This window comes from Ischnura elegans, chromosome 1, assembly GCF_921293095.1.
Source record: "Ischnura elegans chromosome 1, ioIscEleg1.1, whole genome shotgun sequence".
NCBI classification, from domain to species: domain Eukaryota; kingdom Metazoa; phylum Arthropoda; class Insecta; order Odonata; family Coenagrionidae; genus Ischnura; species Ischnura elegans.
Window position 1 is genome coordinate 150,828,903 of NC_060246.1, and position 25,449 is coordinate 150,854,351.

The following is a 25,449-nucleotide window of genomic DNA, read 5'->3' on the forward strand; positions in this document are numbered from 1 at the left end:
GCATGCTGGTAATTGGTCACCCCCTGCCAAGCACCCTAGAGGTGGCTCGCAGGGTATGATGTAGATGTATACGAGTTGTCCATCGTCATGGACTACTCGTACAACTCGTGGGTACATCGAAACGTCGGTCGAGATGGAGTGAGAGAAGCTGACTTGGTGGAATTTCCGAGTAACCTTCCACGATTCTATACGCCGGGAAAGCGTGCGATCATTCTACGCAAATATTGCTCCTAACCAATTATTGTCACGTTGAATCACGAAATTTCTGCTTGAAAATACTCTCTTCAACAACGCAGTTAATCGTATTTGAAATCCGTTATGGCTAATTGTATCTGGAATTAAGTTTAAAATACAGTAACAAACAAAAACACGCGAAGGACTAAAAACCGTACCCCAAAAGGCTCTGTTCTAATTCGTTTTTGACCCATACATTCAATTTCCTAAATCTTTTAGCTTCTCTTATTAGTACCATCATACTCTCTCTTCATCATTTCCCACTCATTTCAGACTCAATCTCCGAATTCGCAAAGAATTTCGCAAAATTTATTAGAATACGGATTTGTCACAAATCAGAATTTTAGTATTTTAACAGCAGTATTTTTCAAGTCCAGTGATTACTTTAGCTAGGTACGCTTTTAAATGACAGGGAAAATTATGACTCAACACAACAAAATCCTAATTAGTAAAATTCAAATTCCTAAGTATATATATATTTTTCCCCCCCTTCTCTTGTATGTATCTTCACGTTCTTCCTTCCACGCCTCCCAATTTGCGAATACCTCTCTCCCTCCGGTGCGAGGCACGGAGTGTCGCGGGGGCGGTCTCATCCGTTGAGCACGAGTGGGTTACCGTCGTCGCGACGACGGTAACCCACTCGTGCGACGACGGTAACCCACTCGTCGTCGTACCGTCGTCGCGTCACCGACGCGTCGGTGGCGCGATGAGCGATTCCTATGCAAATTTGCGCGCCTCGTTCGAACGGATTAAAGACAGTCGCGTCCGTTCGACGTGGCTAACTGAACCAATCAGAGTTTCGCGTGAGGGAAATGTACAGACGGGTCAGTGGGAGAGAAAGGGGTGAAATGTTGGTGGATTGTTAAGCCTGACTGAATATGGACGGAAGGCGAGGAAATCAGGCGACCTATTCCTTACGGATGAAACCAACGAAGCGATCACCTGCGATAAGGGTCTATAAAGCCTGAATCTTACGATAGTTTTTTCGCATGCACAAATCCAGTGATCATTTGAGCTCTCTTCCACATTTCCCACTCACTGCAGACTCGATCTCCGAATTCGCAAATAACCTCGCAAAATTGATTAGAATGCGTATTTCGTCAGAATTTCTGTATTTTACCATCGTATTTTCTCGTGCAAGTCCGGTGTTCATTTGATCTATGCTTTACAATGACAGGGAAAATCATGACTCGGCACAACGGAACGCTAATTTAAATTACTATAAGCCCACTTTATTTCCAGGTCCGAAAGAAACGATATATTTAAAGAGATATTTTGCCGAAATATAATGGAACTCGTATTCCCCCGAACGTTGTGGGATTTTAATAAACACTTGGCATAATTTCGTTGGAGAATTTCCTTCACATTTGTCAACGGCTGGTGTCTTAACAACCCCCGCCACACGCCTACTGAGACAGCTTGCGGCGTAGTGAGTAGATTTTGAAGAAAATTTGCTATATAACACGATCATTTTTGTCAATAATGGGTAAATTATGCTCAGACCGGCGATTCGAAGTAATATATATATTTTTTAACGTCAATTATACGCCAATAAAATACGTACCCATATAGCACAGGGAAAATTTTACTCGTGCATACTGAGTCGAAATTTGGTAAAAGGAATAAGTCGAGAATTCGCCCATTTTTACACGTGTTCTTTCTGTGTAAATTTGGTCCAACTCCCTTGACCCTTATATACAAAAAAATATTAAGATTAATGTGGTAATGCATACGATGTGGCCAGCAGTAATCTGAATATGATGAAACTTTCAAGATAGATGATTCAATTAAGTCGTCCACCTTAATGCCAGCAAAATTTTCCCAACGAAATCTGGTTAAAATCATATTACGAATTACCTTGCAGCATATTTTTTATAGGTATATTTTATTAGGGCTATTGATATGCCCCTGTCCAGATTTGAACGAGTTAATCATCAATTGCAACTAGAATGATGCTGTCTATCAATTTAAAATTCTCAGTAATTTCGAATTATTTCCATCATGGCCTCGCACCACGCGAATTGAACGCTGGTAAAACATTCACGTAACGATATAACTTGTGCGACTCGAACTGGAAACATCAACGGCATCAACAATTCGGTCATTCTCTTTATCCTGGTGTGCTTGCGCTCAGTGAAACGACTTAAGGTTTTACCAAGGTTTTGTGGTTTTTTAAACTATTCAGCAGTACTTTTAAGATCCATCCATTATCTCATATTCGCTATAATCCTGTCCATTACGTCATCCACATTATTTTTCACATCATAACCACCTTTTTGTAACATCATCACCACTCGTGTTTTGTGCTGTACGTATTTCCTGATGAATTATTTTATTCTGAGGAACCTTTTCCTGAGGCAATAAATGAATTTTTTTGAAAGAATATGTTGCCTAAGTCTTATTACCTATTTAGTACAAGTGAAGTGCCACCGTTTGCGTGGTCACTGCCATTTTTCGGTCATCGACTATACTATTTCAAGAAGTCCTAACCCTGGTGGAGAAAGGAATACTTAATTAAAACGGTCCTGTTATTGGGTTCCTTGTGCATACGCGTGCATTATCCGGTTTTTAGCGGGCATAAGACAATTTATGCACAAGATTTACTTGGGTAATACGGGTTTTTACACGAGATAAAATACGTGTAATACACGGCCTATATGCCAGTTTGCGACCGTTTGTGCTGTATGGGGTATTTTCTTAAATGATTGGCCGCATCAATTTCTCAAACTTGTTCAGGGATAGTAACAAATGATGGGAAGAGGGACGTGGGATCCCTGCCACTCTCACCATTCTTGGAAATGATGCTGTCCGAGAGCGATCACTAGAGCTTTAACTGTGACTGCCGTCATCGCGTTGTGACTGGCGTTCGGCTTTTACGTGAAAAATAATCACGCGATTCAGGCTATATCGCTGAGGGCTCAAGACTCTCGATCCACGGTAACGACGCGATTATGACGCCGCGACATCAATTGATTTTTCACAAAAATAGGCTCAAATAGTGGAGAATCAGCGAAGCTATGACGTCACGCCACACTTAAATAGTGTCTCCCACAGCAATTATATATGCAAGAAAATATTTTGTTCACGAGTTAAAATTTTCTTTAGGACCTTTGTTATAAAATTCGCAAAAATACCACTTCAGCAACGTTTCGCTATACTGCTGAAAATTTCAAGAGGGCGTGATGAGGTTCTCATTAAGAAAAGCAAAACGTTTGTAAAGTGGCGGTTATTTGAATGGCAAATCATGGATTCACGAAAGAAAAAATCCATAAATTATCTACTGAATGGTGTCTTAGGTACCATTTTTGAGGTTTCTAGCACAATATATTTCCTTAACACGTGCCACTGTTATTTACAGCCAGCTCAAAATCCAATGATAAATGATGCTTTTTCCTTCGCACTACGTTGAAAATTATTATAACAGACCACTATTGCACAGCAAACATAGAATTCGGATGATTTTAAAAATTTCGTGCCATGGGCACAACATTATATCATACATTTTTCTGCCATTGTTATCTATGTGATTTAGATGCAGATAAAGGGAACTAAAAATTAATTATCTCTTAACAGATCATTTTTAAACCAATCATGCAAAAATTATTTTCATAGCGAGAAAGAAAAGCAATTTGTAAAAAATGAGGGAAAACACCACGCATCGAACGATAAATTTAATATTATTCAGTGCACCTGCTTGGAAGTATATCTGTGTAATACAATTTACAGTTAAATTACTTGTAAAATCCGCTAAAAAAGCTAAAGGTTTTATAATTATGGGTGATAGCAGTCATATAATAAGGGAATTGTTACTTGAACTTAAAAATGAAATAGTTTCAATTTTATCATCTATGGAAGAAATTTATTTAAACGCGAAAAGAGCAATATTTTCCTTGATACTTTGATAGAACTAATCAATTAGTTAGCAGTTTCTGGAGTTGAAATCCTGGTTAAGTATTCGGGCTACTCGTAACATAAACCCTTCCGTTAAATCACTGAGTGAGTGACGTCAAATTCCTGGTAAAGTCCTTCCTAATCTTGAAAATTGCTTTCGTCACATTCTCTCATTTACGCCCTCTAACGCGACGCAATTAGCACCCATCCATATAATGGAACGCTGAGGCTAAAAATTGTAATAATTGCCATGAGCATCCTTGTGTTTATTGACGCGATGACGTTTCAACAGGATAATGAGAGTACGTTCATCATTCCCGAGACATTAAATTCTGCAAATCTTTTGCTTTTGCGCTTAGCGATGATATTCTAATGAGACGATCACGAACAATTATTTTTGACTCCCATTCGATATACTCCAACTCCAGAGCCAATTCAGAATTTCGGATGGCATTAAAGCCAATTCATCGCTTCAGTAAGATTCAAATACTACAGATGGTGGCATATTTGAGCGAGGAATTAGATTACTTGCTCGAAATGGATTAGCTGCGCGAAAGAGTTGGCGCGCCCCCATTGGTGACATTATACTCGGGAGATCAGCCATCCCTAAAACCAACAGGGACGCAGGTACTCGCTAATTTGAGAGAGCAAACTCCGCGGAATGTGATAAAAAGCGAAGAGGACTCGGAAATTGTAACTGCGACTCTGGGATGCGGGGCACGGACGCGCAACAATGCTTCCGACATCACGATGACGACAGAGTCGTACCATTCTGTGGACAGCCGCGTTTCCGCGTACTGTCGCCGCTGAAATTACGTGCTGGAGGGAGATTGGATACGAATAAATAATGAACTTTAAGGGCCAAGGAAAAACAAATTGAACCTCAATTTTTCTCGCTCAATTCCGCTTTGTTTCAGAAAAGACTTTAGTTTTGAAAATTTGATTAAGTATTTTTATCTCGGTCGTAATGAAGGGAGTCCCAGTTTTTTGAGGGACAGGTGGTATTAAAAATGGGTATAGCGTTACAAATACATGTATAACTGACTATAAAGTCAAGTTCATTTTATTGCAAAATTCAACACTTCAGTTCCGTTATTTTTGCGCTTCACGACACTTATCACATATCTTTTCTTTGGCGTATATGCAATTTAAACTTACACTCGTTAGCCCTATCAAAGAGGAGTATCTGACAAAAATTCAAGTTTGCGCGAAATTAATGATTTGTGTCCATTTTGTGGATTACAAAATCAGATGCTACGCTGAAATAGCAAACTAAAAAGGAAATATTTACATTTAAATTTACTGCGTGATAAGTACATTAACACTTTCAACGCGGCGGTAATTTTTTAAAGTTTTGCCGGTGACTGAATTTTAATTCTTTGATTTTAGATGGTTTTGGTCTAATTTTGAATAGATTGTTCATTGGAAGTTACGAAAAAAATTTTTTTTAATGAAAAATCGCAATTTCAAATTTGACGACGATCGTCGTCCGACGTCACCGGATAGCATTGCAGTGGTGTAATGCGTGGTTGCATAATCGAGCCCATTTTTCCGTTGGCTTTTTCTTTTTACCGTATGCCATGTTCTGTCTCTAATCTGACATGTCAATTGAATATAAATTGATCCGTGCCGTAAATATTAATTAGCAAGAATGTTGATGGCTGTGTAATATTCGAATTTCTTAGTCGTTGATAGAGAATTATGTGGCATAACCTTTTCTATTTCAACTTTTTGAATTTCTATTTGAAGGATCCGACGAGGAATATATCTTTCAAATCAAAGACGAGGTGGGAATTTAAAACAAATAAAGATGTAAATTTCATATATTTAAATTAACACTAAGAGGACGGGATTTTCGCCCCACCTATAAGGACGGCTAGTGTTCATTTGGGCACAAATTCCTTTTATGGAATTCAATGCCGTTTTTTTACCCATTGACGGTGTTATTGTAATACTGTTCAAATCCATTCTTTAAAAACTTATCTTAGCATTAACAATGGTATTTCTGTCGAAAACAATACGTAATTATTATTTCTGAAAATAATGAGTTATATTATGTTCAGTTGTCATGAGTCTCAAAGTAAATTCGCTCAAATTTCAAAATTATATTGTTTTGAATGAAAAAAAGGACCTGCTCTAACCATTTATCTATATATAAAAAATGATTTTTCATTCATTGAAACTAAAATGTATAAAATATTTCGAAGCATCATTTTTTAGACACGTTTTTATTTTTTCGGCGCAATTTCCGGGAAATATATTTTTGCGTTGAAACAAACAAAGGAGGAGTAATACAGAGAAGGAGACGACATTCCAAGTGGATACAAAAATTGGGTTTAGACGACAACTTCCGAAGTGCTAATCACCCGAACCCGACCCGGGTGCTGATCCCTATCTTCTAGGAACTTGCGCTAATGCTTCATACCCGTTCCAGGAGGGAATACCAAAGTTAGGAAACAATAGAATTTTACATCTTTCGCTCTTCCTCTGCACTCCCTAAAGGAAACAACGGTTTTCACCAGGTACATGGTGGGGGGACCGAAAACCAGGCAAAATAAAAAATATTTGGAAATTATTATCATTTAATACTTAAATTTTACATAACATTTAATAATGGAGTAAGTATAAATGTAATATTTAATACATTAAATCATGGAGAGGACTAACATTGAACATTTCTATGAAATGCTTCAAAGCATGGCTTCAAGCACAGGGGTGGGCATCCCTCACAGGCGGGGCAAAAATATGCCGTTACTTATTATATTATATCGTACTTATTATATGCATAGAAATAAAATTTAAATTTAAAACAAGTATATTGAGTAAAAATGATGGTACATTTAGTTTTTAGGAGTTAATTTTCAATAATTAGCCATTCCCAAACAAACTTATGTGCAAAACATTTCAGCATCGATGATAGAAGTCAATGTCGCGTGCTCACGACAACGGACGGACTAAAAAAAAGCGCTGGCCCGCCAGCCGGAGTGAAACGTGATCCAGGCAGGGCTCAGCACCACGACTGCCACCCTACTACCACTGCATACCTACGTCACAGCTCCTGAAGATCGCTAACGCGGTCGTCACGTCGCGCGAACCGGTGGAATCTAGGCGCTATAATCGCCATTGTGCTCAGCGACTATGGCCTAAATGCATTCATTCCCTTCCACGAAATACCTGCATTATCCACTTACTTTTTCTTGAAACTACGACTATGTGTGCCTCAGATATCAATTGAAACGCCGCGACCATTCCAAACACCCCTCTCCGCTCAAGGCCTTCAGCACGGGAAAATAAAGAAATAAAAAAACGACTTTACGGGAAATTCTTTCCGGCTTTCTAAACAACAATGCTTCTCTTCGCACTGCGAACATGCCTTCTCATGTTAAGAGCTTCATCTGATTCACTACGGATAGCTAATGTCAACACTTTTTCCGGCATTCATCACTGGAAGACAAATGAAGGAGCACAAACACATTTCATTAGACTCACAGTGAATTCAACAGCCGGAGTGGGGATCACGAAATATACCTATTGTTGCTTTACCTATGAAAAATTGTTTCCTCAGAATTTATTAGAGACGGATCACGTTTTTAATCATTCTCTGAATCCTTACTCTCGAGGTAATACGATAATAAATATAAAATATAGCTTTCAACGATATATAAGAAGGAAATTAAAAGCCATTTATATAAAATGACTAATTGTGGTGCCTTCCAGCATTCAAAGCAGTAGAATTAATGTTATGAACAGCTAAAAAATTAATTTTCATCGTGTGAGGATTTAAATTACCAATTATAGGCCATTTAAAATAAAAAAAATAAATAATAATTATTTCTTCAGAAGACTCATTGATCCAGGGAAAAAATTATATTGAAGTAATTTTTCATTATATTCAGCCATTATGTCATTAGCTTCATCACTGCGCCGAAAAAAGAAATATTCGAGAAATAACGCTAACAGTTTTATGGCATAAATGCCATTAACTTGAGTTTAAAAAAATTAAACAATTTTTCCTGAGTACTGGCGTTCGATTACGATAGTGGCGGTGTCCAATCAGCAAAATTTGCATCGTGCGGCGGTGTGCAGGCTTTAACGCCGATAGCATGCGGCTCGAAATAGTCACTGACGACTACAAATTGAGTTGCAATCGCTCCGGTGAACTATGGAGAATGTAATCGGAGAATAAATCTGCTTTATGGGGATGAAAGAATTTTATTTCTCGATACCTTATTTTTCAGTTTCATATCTTTGTAAGTAATAGTAGCCGGCGTGACTTAGTGGAAATCCTTTATCATAGGAGTTGAAGGAATAAAAACTTTGCTTTTGCCACGTGGCAATTTATTTTTTCGTACCATGGTTTCGTTACAGCGTAGCTTTTCAAGGAGAAAACTCCTGTTTCGAGGCTCCATGGTTTCGTTACAGAGAAAACTCCAAACAAGGAGTTTTCACCATGAAACGAAATCATGGTCGGGCAAAATAAATCATCACGCGGAAAAAGAAAATTTTTCATCCCTTCCCCTCAAGTTACTTCCCCTCTGACAGTTATCTGGCCAAAGTGGTGGAAATCCTGCCACTTCAATTTATTTATTTTTTTGAATCCGCTACTCTCATTTCAGTTGCAAGAATTAGCGTTGTTCCAAGTTTTTGACACAAGTGAAAAGGTAAATGCACAATGATTATACAACCTTGACTGAAAAAAAAACTCGAGAAGATGGAGATGAAAGAATTTTATTTCTCGATACCCTGTTTTTCAATTTCATAACTTAATTTCCTTCGCTCAAGGCCCCTCAAATTATTACCCCATCGTCTTTTATTTCGCCTATTGGAGATCTATACGTATACATGTAAATCGACAAACAAATCGACTTTGGTTTTTGCTATTTCGATCATTGATGATCTCTTGTTTTCCACTGGCATTGTAGTAGCAAATCTCAGAAGCTTTTCTTTCCTTGATTTTTAGGGCCGGTTGAAGCGATACGCAAAGTGCGCGGCCACGCAGGGTGCCAAGCAAAGACTAAGCGCTGATTTTTAAGCTATAAAAATATCATTTTCAAAACATAAGAGCAAGCGCGTTATAAGGTCACGCTGATATTCAAGTCTCTACCCTTATTCCTAAAAAGTATTTTCATTTATTTTAAAATGTACTCAAGAGAGAATACCTGCTACCTCTTAGGTTATTTTTGAGGGACGGAATTTTATTCGCTTACACTTTAAAACTTTACTAAGATCACTTCTTGAGAACTCCATGGAAACCTACCTAAATCGGTAGAATACTATAATAAATAATGAACACTTTCAAAATGTCTAGATTTGGCCCTGCTTGCTTTCCTAACCAGCATTGCTGTCGAATCCACGTCTTTTAATGCAAATTGTTTCGAGCAGACTCAGCGTGACAGCGTGGACCAATTGTCCGTGGTGGATGCGCTCAGGTGTAATGTCGAGGACTGCGGTCTGGCCACGCAGGCACGGTGATTGGATGAGGGGAGGGAGGCCCGCCCCGCTCTTTCTCACACCCCTTTGTGGCTTGGCTCTCGGCCGAGGGAGTCTGCGCCAGCCACGCCGCCTCCCACCAACACCCACCCCCTCGACAACGGCTCATTGTCCTCGGACTCCATAAGGATAGGGGTGAGAGGAGGGCGATGCTACCCACCCACGGCAGAAAGTGAAACCATGAACGCAGGAAAAATTATGCCGTCTAGCACGAGCGCATGACTCAATCCTCAATGGCCCACGCCCAGCCGAGTTTTTATCAATTACTTTTTTTCTTTCAGAAGGTGTAAAACGCTACATATTACTTCCGGTACGTCGATAACGTCGTAAGGAGAGAACAGACGCATGCTTTCACACGAGATGTCTGAAGGTGAGGTCGTTGATGGCGTGGTATGACTTACGTATAATTTTGAACTTAAGTTGAATCAATGGCAACAAAAAACATGAAGGGCTAAGTGAAATGCTGACAGGCGTTAATGAAACACCAGAGGTCGGGAGAGAATGCTGAATTGATGACGGATAGATGAGGATTGTGATGTATATTAAGCCAGCATGCGTTTTATGACGCAGAATCTAATTTTTTCAATAAAAATGTGTTCGAACAGCTTGCTAATAGCATCAATCAATCTAAAAATCTGTCACTGGCAATGTACCTTAATGTAACCATGGAGGCAATACATATGATATTCTTATATCTCAAATCGAATAGAATGCAATAACATCTAGAGCGCTTTTCAGCGGACCCAGACAAAGAGAGTTTATTCTCACACAAAAGTAGCCACAGTTGTATGAATATATAATATCTCACTCAGATATTATCAACCCAAAAAATGATCGTGAGCCATTTGAAATACTCGGTCATCTCGGTCTCGGGCAATAATTCCTCAATAACGGAGGATAATGGGAATTTCACCGCACTTTGCCCAATTTATTAGCCACATATAGTGTTAGTGAAACCTTATTTCAGCTCATGTTGGAATAAACTCATTCATAGCATCTTTGACGGCATAAATGCACTAATTAAGAAATAAGTATGTGCCAACTCTTCGGAAAGGTATCTTTGTGCATGATTTATGAACATGTGCTTGGTGATACTCAAGCATATTCGTACTACAAAATACGTATTATTTGTCTTCCCATTATATGTCCTACGATTTTTCTTATGCACGGATTACGATTGTTTGTCTTTTATTCCTCGCGCAAAATCATTCAAACCCATTGTGCAATGGCTAAATATCAAACACCATCATTGTCATTGTCTAAAGATATTTTTTCATGTTCTATTTTAAAGTAAATGGAGGTTTCACTAATTGTAAATTTCCATTTATAGTCAAGACTTCTTAACTTCAACATGCCACTCATCCAAAGTAAAAGGTGCACTCGATGGCAGGAGACAACGTTATGAAACTGATCAAAATAGAGAATTTTCAATGACCGTCAAAATACGTCCTCTCTGCTGTTTAATTTAAGGGATGTGCAAGTGGTACTTTTTGATCTTGAGTCGAGTTGAAAACTACTCGCGAAAATCGAGTCGAGAATGGTAATTTCTGGACCACGCAATACAACAATGCATGCTCCTACATATCCTCATTTTTCCAATTCCATTGTGAATTTTCTATTCTGGACGTAAAAAGGTAAAAGATAATGAGTAACGTTCACGGTAATTGTGACAGAATTAGGAGATGAATGAAAATAAATTTCTCTTAAACAGGTCCACAGGCTCAATTGACATGAATTAACCTCTGGTAATATGTCGTAAATTCAATTTATATACGTATCCGACCCGCCTGGAAGATACCTGAAGGCATTTGCACAATTGTAATAAAGATGACGTACGTAAATGAATCATGTAATATTTGATCCTTTCAAGTCCTCATGCAGGAAAACCTATTGTTCTACATGCTCAGGCAGCAGGTTTTGACGTCTCCATGTAACAGTATTATTGCCTGCAGAAAATTGTCTATCGCTATGAACTTGTCCTCGGAACTTACTGGCTTCGACAGCTCTGTAACCGAAACTACTCGACTCGACATTCGTAATTTTACTCGAAGGACTCCCATGCGAGTACCAACTACTCGACTCGGCTCTAATTTTCGAGTACTCACACATCCCAATTAAATTTATTAAAAAAATTAAGTTTACAAATGAATACCAACACCGGAAGGAGCTACGCGATCTTTATTGGAGAAAGAGGAATTTAATAGGGTAGTTTCCTTCATCAAAGAAAACGAAAGGCATTGATTGCAATTCGTTACCCACCATTAGTGTATTCATAATATACAAATTATTTAGTTTTAGAAATACCGGTTTAGACGAATGGCAATCGTCAATTTTATTCTCATTTGAAAAAGGCCAGATTGGCGCCCATACGATTCCACTCCACGTGACGTCACAGGGACCTAGTTTCTATACGAGTAGAAAGGAGTTTTACATCGTCTGAGATTACCAATGCATGAATGAGGCACAGAGCTCAGGGAAACATGTCTTATTAATCACCTATTAAAACTGGCTAAGGTCGGAAAGTTTTCTTCGTTTGATAAGGTATTAATAATCCAAGCCAAGTGCTACCAGCTAGCAGGGTACTCTGCTACCTGCTAGCATTCTGCGTCGTATCAGCGCTCGAAGCCTCGCCCCAAGGTCATCTCACTTGCGGCAGCGGGTACCAGAACGACGTCACACGGAGTTTTCCCAGCATTCACACTTAGCCGTCGCATTTTCGCGCGCTTGAAAATTTTCACTTTTCATTCAATCGCGAAAAATAGATATCGTCAATAAAAATCTAAAAGCGTGAAATGCGTGCTCCAGGATTAATCAACTCTCGATTTAGGCAATAAAAAATAATAGGAAACCACCCTATTCTCAGCGGCTTGTTAAGTAACTTTCTGGAATTCCTTCCGGGACAAAGCACAAGATTTTTGTCTCCTACAAAGATAATTTTCAGTGTAGCGAAGAAAAGAGGAGGAAAACGATGTGATACACTTCATTGCGATCTATAGCTCATATGATAGACAGAGTTTATCGTCTTAGATCGCTCTTGAAGCACTTATAATGGAGCGTACCGAAAAATAGCTCCAGAAAATACCAGAAATTTCCATAAAGTTAAATCTGATCCCTGAGGATGGAAAATTACAACCAGTGACTAAAGAGCAACCTTATCCTTGTCTTTAAACCATTTGGGTGTAAAAAAAACGTACGACGCAGTTGCGATTGAAAGGGCCATACGAAAGTGATCGTGCCACACACTGTGATTTGACTCCCAGCGTTCGATGATACATAAACAGTTTTTTATCATGTCGCAAGCGTCTTCCGAGAACCAAGTTAGTTTCTTCTGCGGATAATATTTGAATGTATAAGGCGATGAAAGTCGGCGTGTCTGCTACCGACGGCCTACCATTTTGGCATCTTTCCAGCTGGTTCCAAGAATCTCAGTCGCGCGTATGTATTACGAATTCATAGGCTCATGAATTTCCATGAGTTCACTTCGGTATATTACGCATTGATGTGGTCAATATCAAGCCGTTCCGCAAGCCATTCCTCAGGGGATTTTTATCTTCCTCCTTCACAAGTGGGATGACCCTTTTTATTCCATTTAATTCCAAAAAGAACCTCACGCTCAACTATTTAAGTCATCAAATATGTCCTCGCGGCTTGCACGCCGAAGGCAGGGAAAATCCATTTTTCTGTAGCGTAAGGGAATCACGCTCAATTTTCCATGACCGCTGCGACCGTAATTGCTATATAACCTCGCGAAGTTTATAATAATTGCCAGATAACTACCCCAATGCACGCTACTGAACACAACAAGAAAAAAATCCCAGAAAAACGATACTTGGCTTAGAGAATGTGGGAATAATTTATATCTTACTTTTTCACCGACGTCTACTTGTATCTCAAATGCAGACATTTGAAAACTGAGAAAATCCTTTGGTGAAATATTAAATTTTGAGTTAAAGTTAAGTGCTGATGAGGGCCTTCTCCGGATGACCTTAAAATTACAAGATGATTTGATTCGTAGTCTCGGACGTGACTTCATGCAATCGGCTTATTATAATGAAATTTAAAAACATAAGTAATTCCCCATTAATGTAATACTGCACGACTTAAGTTTCAATGCGGCACGTAATCATCTGGTGCGTCTGGCACGTGATCGTCATGTCATCATAACGTGCTATGTCGAAACTAGGTCATACAGCATTACATGTACGTGGAATTACAACGGTTTTAAATTTTACTACTCAAGATGATAGTTTCAATTACGTTATTTGTTACGGAGGAAGACCAGTCAAGTAGTAGTGAATGCGTCCTCGTAATAATATCAACCGTATGTGAGTATCCGAAGAATAATATAACAAAATATCTAAACCAGGAATCATGGAGTTAAGCTAACAGTGATCACACGACCAAAATTTGTTTTCATGGAATTCATTCCCGTAGAAAGATTTTTGAGTTTCAGGTTATTTTTCACCGAAAGAGACTTCCAATGGCCTCGAGGGAGAAGCTCTAATCCATTTCTCAATTTCCTCAAATTAATTTGTTCGCTCTGCTCCTCTTCGCTTCTCTATAGAGGTCCTTTGATCGTCAGTTTTCTCAGAAAAAATACCTTGGATTCGCCGTAGTTCCTACCGGTCAAATTTCCTCCTCTTTTGAAGCTTTCCAGCCTCTCCAAGTAATAAGGGAGCACTGCCCAGTCTCGTTTGCTACGCCATCTCCATACGTGCATTATAACAGATTCCTATTGAAATTCATCAATTAACTAAAACTTGAGTGATTTTTTTCAGGTATGAATAGCGTACAGTTTCCTAAAAGAAGAAGTTTTTCAAATACATCTCTTTCATCAAGAATTTCTGTATAAATTTCGGTTCCTTCAGATGAAAGTTTTTATAATTAATGTTTTCAAGCCAATATAAAGGGAAAAGGTACATAATTAAGGACTCTTGTTTTATTTCTTGGTATTGAAGTGTTCTTATCTGCCAATTACTTACAGACAAGAGATGCAAGGCTGCCAGTTGAACCACGTATTACCATAGAGTGAGTATGTATATAATAATTGCTCTATAGTGGTACATAAGGTGTTATGATTTTACTCAAATGAAAATTTAGATACAAAAATTAATTAAATATCCACAAACAATGCACGAGTAAAAAGAAAAAAATGAATGTTGCCTTTATTCAGCAAAATAAAGGCCCTGCTGCGTTTTCCTCGAAGAAAAAGTGAAACTATAGGTACGACTTGGCTAAACGATAAAAAACTCAAAGATGATGGTCACTAATTCATCATAATATGAGCTTGCAGAAGAAACTAAAGGTCAAACAAGGTATCTTATGAATTTCATCGGAAAAAATGGTGAAAATTTAATTTCAATGAATGGATACTCAAATAAAATGGTTCAAAGTATACCGGGACTAGCCGCGGTGATAACTTTTACGGGAGTCACCCGCAATGCACAATCGTGCGAAAGATCCACAGAGAAAAAACCATTCGCCTTGATCGGGTTCGAATCCCGGTCAAGGCGAATGATTTTTTCTCCGTGGATCTTTCGCACGATTGTCAAATAAAATGGTTTTAAACAACAAGGAATATCAAATTGCATTGAATTATAATATTTCATTAGAGATTTCCGCGTAGAAAGAAAAATTTCGGGAAGAGCATATGACTGTTAAAGTTCATTCGTACCTAAGTTATTACGAAATTGAGAAGAGTCTTCTTGGTGGGAGCAGAAACATTTAGCGACATTGGTACTAGCCGCGCAAAACGAGGAGGAAAACTTCAAATAGGATCAAAAGATATAAGGCCAAACTAAAATAATAGAACCTAACCGTCAAAACAATTAACACCAGTATTGGAAACATAAACTGAATATATTAAGAGTAAAAGCATAACTCCGAACTGGCAGACGTCCGCCATAATGCTTTAGGTATTACCGTAAATGGTAGACCTCAATGAAGCCGCACATTCTCCCTTTATTGCCATTTCCACGCCTCCCACGTATACGAACGACTTATTTTATCATTTAATTCTTTGGGGAAGAGTTGATTAAGTTTCACCCATTCCTCGAAATCTATTCCGCAACATCTACTTTCATCGCTTATCCTTAAGTTTCGTCTTCTGCGTCTGCACCGCAATCATTTCTCAATCCCTTCTAATTTTGCTTTATCGCGTCTCTTTTATTAATCAATTACGAGGAATGAACGTCGCTGCCGAGTCCGCCATATGGCGATAAATTTGATTACGTCAAAAACGAAAACAAACGAGCGGAGGCGTAGCGCTTCCTGGAAGTTCACCTTCCCCTCTCCTCGCGGAGGGTTTAGGGGGACGCGGAAAATGGTAAAGGTGGGAGTGCGAGGAGAAATATAGTGGAGCGAGAGAGAGATCTCAGGGGAAATCGAGGATTCGAAGCGCCATCAATGTAGGGCCCCGGATTATATACGATCCCTGACTATACTGCCGGCCCTATCAGAAATCCCTTAAGACCATGCAAGCGCACTGAATCAGCTAATATGATACCAGCATCATGCAGGCGAGTAGTATCTCCGGATTTAATACATTTCTGCTAACAATTATGGCTCATTTATCGAAATTGGAAAAGTACCGGGGGTAATGCAGATTTTCCAATTGGCAATTTAACGTCAAGGACTTGAAGTCTCAAAGTTCTAGACTAAGAACCGGAAAATCCAGATTAACGTCCCAGGTAAAGGCTTACCGAAAATCCCTACTCCAAAATCGTTTTATATATTCTTTTCTTTTAGAAATTCGAGGTAATATTGCTGGTGAACACAGAAAAAAACAACTGTTCATTCTTCCCTGAATGCGTGATTTTCACAAGCTAGTAGTGCTTTAGTTCCACAAATGGTTTATCCTCACCTACAAAAACCGATGCTCAGGCACAAGTACAGAATGAGAAAATTGGTAACATGGAATCATCATGCCATTTTATTCGCGGAAGGAGTTGGAAAAATACTATCCATGAGAACCAGAATTTGACATGATTTCACCTTCCAGCTTTTTGGACCGGAGGAAAAAATGATGGTGATTATTTTATTAAAGACTCAAGTTTTAGAGTAAAAAGCATAATTGGAGGAAAAGAACTGCCTGAGCTTCATCCCGGAAAGGGAAAGAGTAGACATTTTCTTCGGTCTCATATTTTAACAAAATACAACTGCGTCATGTTCTCAAGATCTGATCTCTTTCATTTCATCGTGAAATTTCATAGGCTCCGGATAGAAGTTCAGAAAATTAGATCTTAAGGCCCTTTGGTTACCAATGGATTCTGAAACCGATTTCTTATGTGGGGAAAAAGGCACAGCCCAACTGTTATAATTCTTAAACGAAGTCGTTCTCTGAAAGTGTAATATAAACCCAGATTAATAAAAAATAATGGCTGCAAATATATGGCTATCACGGCATCTGGACCTCATGTCTTCCATGAAAAGAGCGGTGGGATGACCACACATCCCTAATATTCGTCATTAAAAATATGCCCGGGGCTATGTTCAGCAGACACGTCAATGACACTCTTTGGTAGGAGAGCCTATATGATAACATTAGCGGTGTAGAGTTAATTCAGGAAGGCATATGATGTTATAATTGATTGGTCCAAGTCAAATTCTCTTTGAGAATCACAACTACACAGGAAGATTTTATTGCTATAATTGTTATCAGTGGTGAGCAATCACAGAGAGGAGGTGATAGAAGATATCATGAGTACAGATTACGATCAGCACAGTTTCTCATGCGTCTGAGAGAATGTGAACTTGAGAATGTGACAAGATTTTAAGCATTGAAGCCGGGTGCTATCACAGCTGATGCGATGAGCGTGTGTGAAAAACAGAGAAGCACGCGGGTGTGTGTATAGGAAGTAAAAATTGAGAGGAAATAGCAAATGGAACATAAGGATTTGTTACACGCGAGAGCACGTAATAGAATTAAATTTAATAATATACGTTTCGTTTCATCCCAGAGTTTTAGTTTAGTTTCGACCCGAAGTAGTTCTGACTCCGCTTTCGTTTCGACCCCGAGTTCAGCTCCCCGGGTTAACGGTAAAAGAAATGGAGGAAAGAAGGAAGTGGAAGAACGTGGACACAAAGCAGGGCAAAAGAAAGTATAGGGAACTTAATAATCGATTACGACGTGAAACTAAGAGGGCAAGGGAAGCTTGGTGGAAAAGGCAGTGTGAGGAAATGGAAAAGTTCCAGAAGGAAGGAGAGGTAGGCATGTTGCACACGAAAGTTAAGTCGCTATCGGGCGGTAAAAGAAACATGCTATGCCTAAAATTAAGGCTAAACATGGGAGGATGCTCACCTAGTGAGAAGAGTTACAGAGTAGATGGAAGTAATACGTGGAAAATATGCATGACGGTAGAAACAGGCCGGAGAGATTGACGTTAGAGGAGGAAAGTGCAGTGGAGGAGGACGATCTTGGGCCGCGGATCTTATTATCGGAAATCGAGAGAGCACTCCGTGATATAGAGGCTACGAAAGCAGTGGGTGTGGACAATATCCCGTGCTAGCTCCTAAAGAATCTAGGGAAGGATTGTAAGAATAGGATTTTCGATCTAGCACGCTGGATCTATGAGGAGGGATGTAGGCCGGAGGATTTCGTGAAGACGGTTTTAATTCCCTACCGAAAAAGAAGAAAGCTGTGGAATGCGGAGGTTATAGGACTACTAGTCTAATGTCGCACGCGGCGAAATTGGTATTGAGGATATTGAACAAACGCATAGAGGCCAGGGAAAAGGAGTATTTGGGTGAAGATCAGTTTGGTTTTTAGAAAAGGAAAGTGAAATCGTGACGCAATAGCAATAATGAGACCCCTCTTAGAGAAAAACCTAGAATATGATCAGGACGTGTATGCCTTTTTCGTGGATTTGAAAAAGAATTTGATTGGTTGAACTGGATAAAATTGATGGATATACTCAAGAGAATAGGCGTAGATTGGAGGGATAGGCCACTGATTCGTAACCTGTATATGGCCCAGACTCCGCAAGTGAGGGTAGCGGATTGAGAATCTGGGTGGGCAAGCATTGGCCGGGGAGTGAGACAAGGTTCGCGGATGATCAGGCGCTCATCAGCCAGTCAGCGAGGGGACTGAAGGCTCTAGTGGATGCGCTAGACAATCGGTGCGAGGAGAATGGGACGAGGATAAATCGCAATAAGACTAAGGTAATGCGGTTTTGTAAAGCATCGCGATCGAGAAATGTGAGACTCGTGATAAAAGTAGGTGGGGAGAGGCTTAAGCAGGTAGAGCAATTCAACTGTTCAGGCAGCACATCAGAGGAAAACAGATACAGTAGTGAGGACATCAGGAAGCGAATTGCATTAGCTAAGGGGGGGCTTCATGAACAGGAAGGAGCTTCTGAGAAAATCGTTATGTAAGAGTTTAAAGAAAATGTTAGTGAAGATCCGATCTGGATTGTAGCGATTAACGGTGTAGAAACGTGGACACTTAGGATGAAGGACGAGGGAAGACTCGAGGCATTCGTGGGTGTGGCGAAGAATGGAGAAGGTGAAGTGAACGGAGAGGAGGAGGAACGACTAAATGCTGGACATGGTGGGTGAGGAGGGGCAACTTTTGGATTAGATACGGAGGAGACAGAAGGTATGTATGGAGCGAGTACGTAGCGAGGAGGAGATATTAAAAACGGTGTTAGAGGATAGAATGTTAGGTAAACGAGGGAGGGGAAGGAAGAGAATAGAATTTTTTGATAGACTGAAAGAGAGTAGGCCTTATAATGAAATGAATAAGGCAGTTCTCGAAGGAAAAGGAGGTTCCCAGATTACTTCTTTAGTACTCCATGGAAAACTACCCTAATCGGTAGAATATTAAAATAATAATTGCCATCCCTGTTTCAAACTCAGCTGAATTCAGAATATTAACTACCGAATCTTATAGTCGAACGTTTTTCTCTGACAAGAAAGTTCTCTGTGGTCTTCCGTAGGATATTTTGAAAAGGAAATCCGTTTGGTGCTGTCTTTTCGTTCGGGTTTGTGAAATAAAGTTCAAGGGAACGTTTCCAATGCGCATGAAGCCATCTGATGCTATTCCATTCCACGGAGACAGGGCTGTCGCGAGACACGCTCGGGTAGACGGAAACCCACTAAGTCGCCACTTATTTGGACGACGAAAACATGGAGATGGTTTGCCTTGTTCGAATTTCGGCCAAAGATAAACAACCCGCAATAAAGGAAACATATTTTTCCGCAGAGTGATAGTGGCGGCACAAAGATTGCTGGGCTACATTGTTTCCCACATCGCACATTCAGGAATTAGAATTTATTTTGAATTTAAAGTTATAAATAAACGAATATTTAAAAATGCATAAATGTCTGAAAATAATACCGTCATTATAATTATTTCACGTCACACCCAGTAACTTATCGCGTAGAACATTTCCTCTTCAAACTTAGCATCATACCTTCCGTCCCTCTAACTTTCTGCCTGGTATCCGAATCCTCTTAGGGGCTTGGCTAGGTTTGGAAAGAAGGGGCAATGTCCGAACTTCGATGATCCTACAAAAGCAATTTCAAATCCACAAAGTTGTGGGTATCTCTGCAAAAAAATAAGGTGGATTTGAAAAAATTCAATTCTTATGGGATAATTTTATATTTATTGTACAAGTCTTAAGTACTTACTTCATTGAGACCGATTAAACGTTTTGATTATTGCCATTGTGGAAGAGCTCCTAAGAATATAAAATGGCACATGCACATCCATATGAATTTATTATTGCTTGTGCTCGTATTTTTAAGCCTAAGTATATCGAGCTCGGGCACCTAACAATGGAACGTTTGCAATGTAACAAAATATCTCTGGTAGCACGATAAGTAAGGCATTAGTCCTAATACTGCCTCGTTTAAGTGCCGACGGATTTAATATTTTCGAATCGTTCATGGGTGACATGGCTTTTAATTCGCAGTTGCAGAAAAATTAAATCGCAGAAATTTTCTGAGGGCATTGCGTCAGTATTTCGGGATGCTGAAACCTAGAATTTCCTCGCTGTAGACTCTAAAAAATTCGACCACATTTGAAAGGTAATCCGCGAAAAAATATTCCATAATACTGCTGAAAGGTTATAAAAAATGTAACTGACCGAAGGTTTTTGGCAGCTCAGGCACGAAACTCTCTTGTATTCACGCGTATTTCTGCATACATGCCTGACGGTGTCTGTGTCAATACCGCTTTGATGTTCCGAAATTATGTCGTGATATTTCATGTGGAAATCTTCGTTGCAATCAATAAGCTATTCAAATAAAATTTCTACACTTTGAGGGCGTTTTCGCAAAATATTGTTGCACCGATACTCTTGAATCCATGGTCACTTTATTGTCTCATCTCCGCTCACCTGTTTTTCCGACGATATGCATCTTTAAAATCTCTATTCCCGAGGACATTCCTCCCTCTGCGCCGCTTTCTCATAGTCTATTAGCTTTCTCTCATAGTGACAACGCTGAGGCCACTGCTTCTTTCTTTACTCTACGAGAAAGAAACGAATACTTTTGTTTGCTCGGTTATAACCAAGTTTACACCGATTCACGGAAACATGAAAATTTTAATGGCATTTTTCCGGTTCCATTCCATTTTGCTGTTCCGAAGAAAAAGCAAGTCAAATATCACCAACCATCTAAGTGGTTGAGTAAACACCTTAGAAACTACTCACCAATTTTTGTTACGATTGTTAATCAATACCATACAAAGGGCGTGACGTACTACAAAGTTAACCTAAAAATAATATCCATATAAATCTTCATAAATCTTCATGTTAGGAAGAGAGGAATAATCTAATTAAATTGTAAAGAAAAGCCAGGGCAGGTATACTTTGCTGGCTTTTTTTTTTAGGTAAACATTCACTGAATGGACGTATTGGGGCATAGTTTTCACAATACTCTCGCACCGAGTGGATGAAATGATAATAAAAAAATCACAGCGCTCATTTGAGGAAAAGTTACAATTTACCATTGCATTGTGAAAAACAAATATCTGCCTAGCATAATAATCCGAAACCAAAACGACAAACCAAACCAAAAACTCATTAAAATGAGACAAACTCATTTTCCCACGGAAATTTTTTTACAACAAATATCTTCATCGTGATAGCAGCATTGTGAAAATAATGCATGGAGAATCAGCGGCCTGAGTGGCAATGAGCCTCAAGCACTAAGATAGAGAAAATATTTATTTGATGCGACCTTCGCTAGTGTACGGCATCTGGTGGTGAGCAGATGAGAGAAAGATATATCTTTATGGCCGCGCGAGAAATTTTGGTGCCTTCGGGCAGCTTTCGAATATCTCCCCCTCTCCACTCAGCACCTTGTAATCCTGAGTTCCTCGAAATGAACCACCAATGTATTCTCGGAATTCTATCTCCACAAAGAGAGACAACATTTTTACACATTCTTCGGTGGGCGAGGGCTAAAATTAAAATATTTTCAGATAATTCTAACAACGGAAACAGGAAACAAACGAAGGAAATAATCAGCGACCGGTTTGAACTAGTAGCTTCATGGTTTCTTGAACAGATCATCAACTTGAATGGCAGTTCTTACGAAGGCTTCCGCGGCATATATTATCATAATTTCCCGGCTTTCTCCGCGTTTTTTGATGCCTGATGCCTTTTTGAATTTTTTATTATACTGCAAAACAACGCGGTGGAAGCCCGAAAAGCATGATCGGAACTTGAATGACATACTTATAGACGTTAAATTGCAGTGCTGTTCACAGTAGGGAATACAAACTCCTTATGTCACCTTATCGAGACCTAACATATCCTTACTTAATTCCTCTTTTCCACTAATTTTGCAAATTATCCACGTCAGCAATACTCAGAGGGTCATAGGTTGACAATTGTTTTTCAATGAAATAAGTTCTTGAACGACTGTCTCATCGCACAAATTCTCACCCTCTATTTACGGGATAACCTCTTAAACAGGAGTGAGAAATAAAATTACTAGACGAGAAAACGACGATGAAAAGAGTGCATGGCTAACATTTTTTCATTTGTACTACTATACTGTACTAATGACAAAATCGTTAAAAACATGACAAAATTAATTTTTGCCACAGTAGTCCTACAGCGCCGCGTTAAACCTGGCGGAGATTCACTGTGTGTTACATCACTCAGTGCCTGATTAAAAATTGTCGCAGAGTACTTCATTACCTTACACCAAAAATTTCCTCTCACTCACACTTTACATCAGTTCATTATGACCTTGCGAGGCAGTGCTTAATTCTAGAACAGTTATTTCGATAAGAACTGTAAATTTAAAGTAAAGCTTTTACCATGATTTTTTTCTGGCGAACAGAGTCTAAGTCCTGAAATTTTAAATTTTGAAATGGCTCTTTGATACTTTTGAATAGTCTTCATATTTCCACAGACAAAAAACTAAGCCACCAATAAAGGAGGTATAACTGAACGTTTCTCCGTTCTCACAATCAGTCGCGAATAAGAATAGCTAATTCGGAGGAAATGCAGAGTGACCACTTCGAATTTCCAACAGGTAATCGAACTCCGTTATTGAAAATGGAATGGAACTCAGAGTAGAATATTTGGAAGGAAATAAAAAATCCGGGAAGTTTGAAACGTTGAAATATTCCCGTTTTTGTGTCCACTTAATTTACAATCGTTGTCAGTAAAATCTAGATTCCTTATTTACTATCAGAATAAGCGTAGAGATATCAGAGCACCAGGAATCATGTGGTTTTCGAAAATAGGTCTTATAAATTGCGGAATACATTGACCTGCTTATTAATAAATATGAAGATATAATTTTAAAATTATTAATCCAATATTATTTATTTGAATCGCATAGAAATCCAGTAATCATAACCGAGGAATTCTTACAAACTCGCTCAAATTTTCATTTATTCGTTGTGCCGCTGCCTTACTGCTGGTTCGCGTATTCTTTGAATTTATTTTACCGACAGCATTTTTGGAGAAATTCCTCTTAATTCCATCTGTTTCATTCAAAGGATGTTTGGACGTTTTGAAATGGAATTCAGAATTTTTCTAAAAATTAATTGACTCACCTCCTTCCTCTTCGCATCTAGGAAGTAACTGCAAAAATGCATTCAGGGACCATTAATTACTCCACGGACTGTCAGAGGCATTCATGTACGCAGAAGAACAAGTTGTCTGAGAAAACAAGAGGAAATGTCATCACCAAAGTATATCCCTCGGGAGAAAAACTTTTTCTACTCTTTTTTCCTGTGCATTTTAACTTAGCGGTCTCGTTAAACTAAATTGAGTCTTCATTTGACTGGGTAACACATACTTGCTCAATTTATACCTCAGACGAATTTTCTTTTCTGCATGCGTTGCATGGTAACTTAAAATTTATCTCCGATTCTCGTGTCATACGGGAATAGAGACATTTAAACCGAGATTAGCCATTTTTGCATAAATATCCAGTGACCACCAATGGATTTTCAGGTTCCATAAGTGGCTATTTACCGACGATGCGCTCCGATACAATATGGGATTTGGGATGATTTTTTTCTAATAACTTTGAAATATATCTCTCAAAATACGGAATAATCTTCCTTTCGGAATATATATTAGGAATTGAGCGGCCATTACTAATATCAGATAAATTTATATAGAAACAGTCACAGTTTCAATTTAAAATAATTCCTCATAAGGTGTTTCAAGAATTAGTAATAGATGAACATAAATGCAAGATATTGAAGACTTGAATCTAATTCAGGCACAACGAAATGGAAAGTTGATTTCGGTTTATATTCTGATCGCTATTAAATTAGAATCAGAGGAAATATGAGGAAGTCCGCATTATTTCGTGGAATAGAGTGAACTGACGCATATTACTGAAATGATTACACGTGGTCAATGGGGTAATCGGATAAAGATGCCGAACATTGTCCTTTCTATATACATAACTATTTTGTGAATATATTTTACGACCCTGATTTGAGCCTCAATGAATGAAAGGTTCCACACCTAACTGCATACACATATTTCTCCCACAATGAGAGTGGAAGAGTAAATATGTATTATTAGCGAGAGGGTGAGTCATGCGGTAGCTACGCAGTGGATCTACATGAGCCAAAAGGCAATATGTTCAAACATCAAAATCACATTGAAGAACGAGGCAGTCTCCGCCGACATAGGTTATTCAAACGTAAAAATTCCCGCACAATTGAGCATCGTAAATCTATCATTCTCATCCTCCAAGGGGCTCTCAAAATAATGTTCGCAAGGTCCACTCGAAATGGCTGAGAAAAAATGTTTTACGGTTATTAATCCTCCGGGACTGAGTACCTATCACTGCCATCCAATCTGTTTCTGACGCTGCATCAGACATACATGCATCAATATCTCACGCTATCATGTCGAGGTCTGCCGTGTTATCCCTCCCCTTCCAGTCCGTAGTCAAGCTAACTGTAACACATGTTTCTCGCTCTCCTTGACGTAGATGCGCGCCTGCCAGGAAAATGCTGTTACGCTTAAAACATTGCGAATTTACAAACACGTCTTTCTGAATATTTTTAAACCCATAATGGCTAGTTTCATTTTGATTCACTGAATATAAGCAGCTTCAAATATTACAGACCATAAATTATATTAGTATATGTAACAATATACTGAATCTTATCGAATGAAGAAAAATATTTTTCATATGTTGTCACTTGTGTATTCTCAGCGACCAGCTTCCCCGTAATAATTTTGCTTTGTACTTGGAAAATTAAGTAAGTGGGATTTTACTTAGGTACATTTATTCATAACGCGTTTTAATGCATAATTTAAACAAAAAAGTTTAAAATGACGCTAGTATATTATACTCAGTTTATTTCGTGTAAAATATTTAGTGATGCCTTAGCAATAA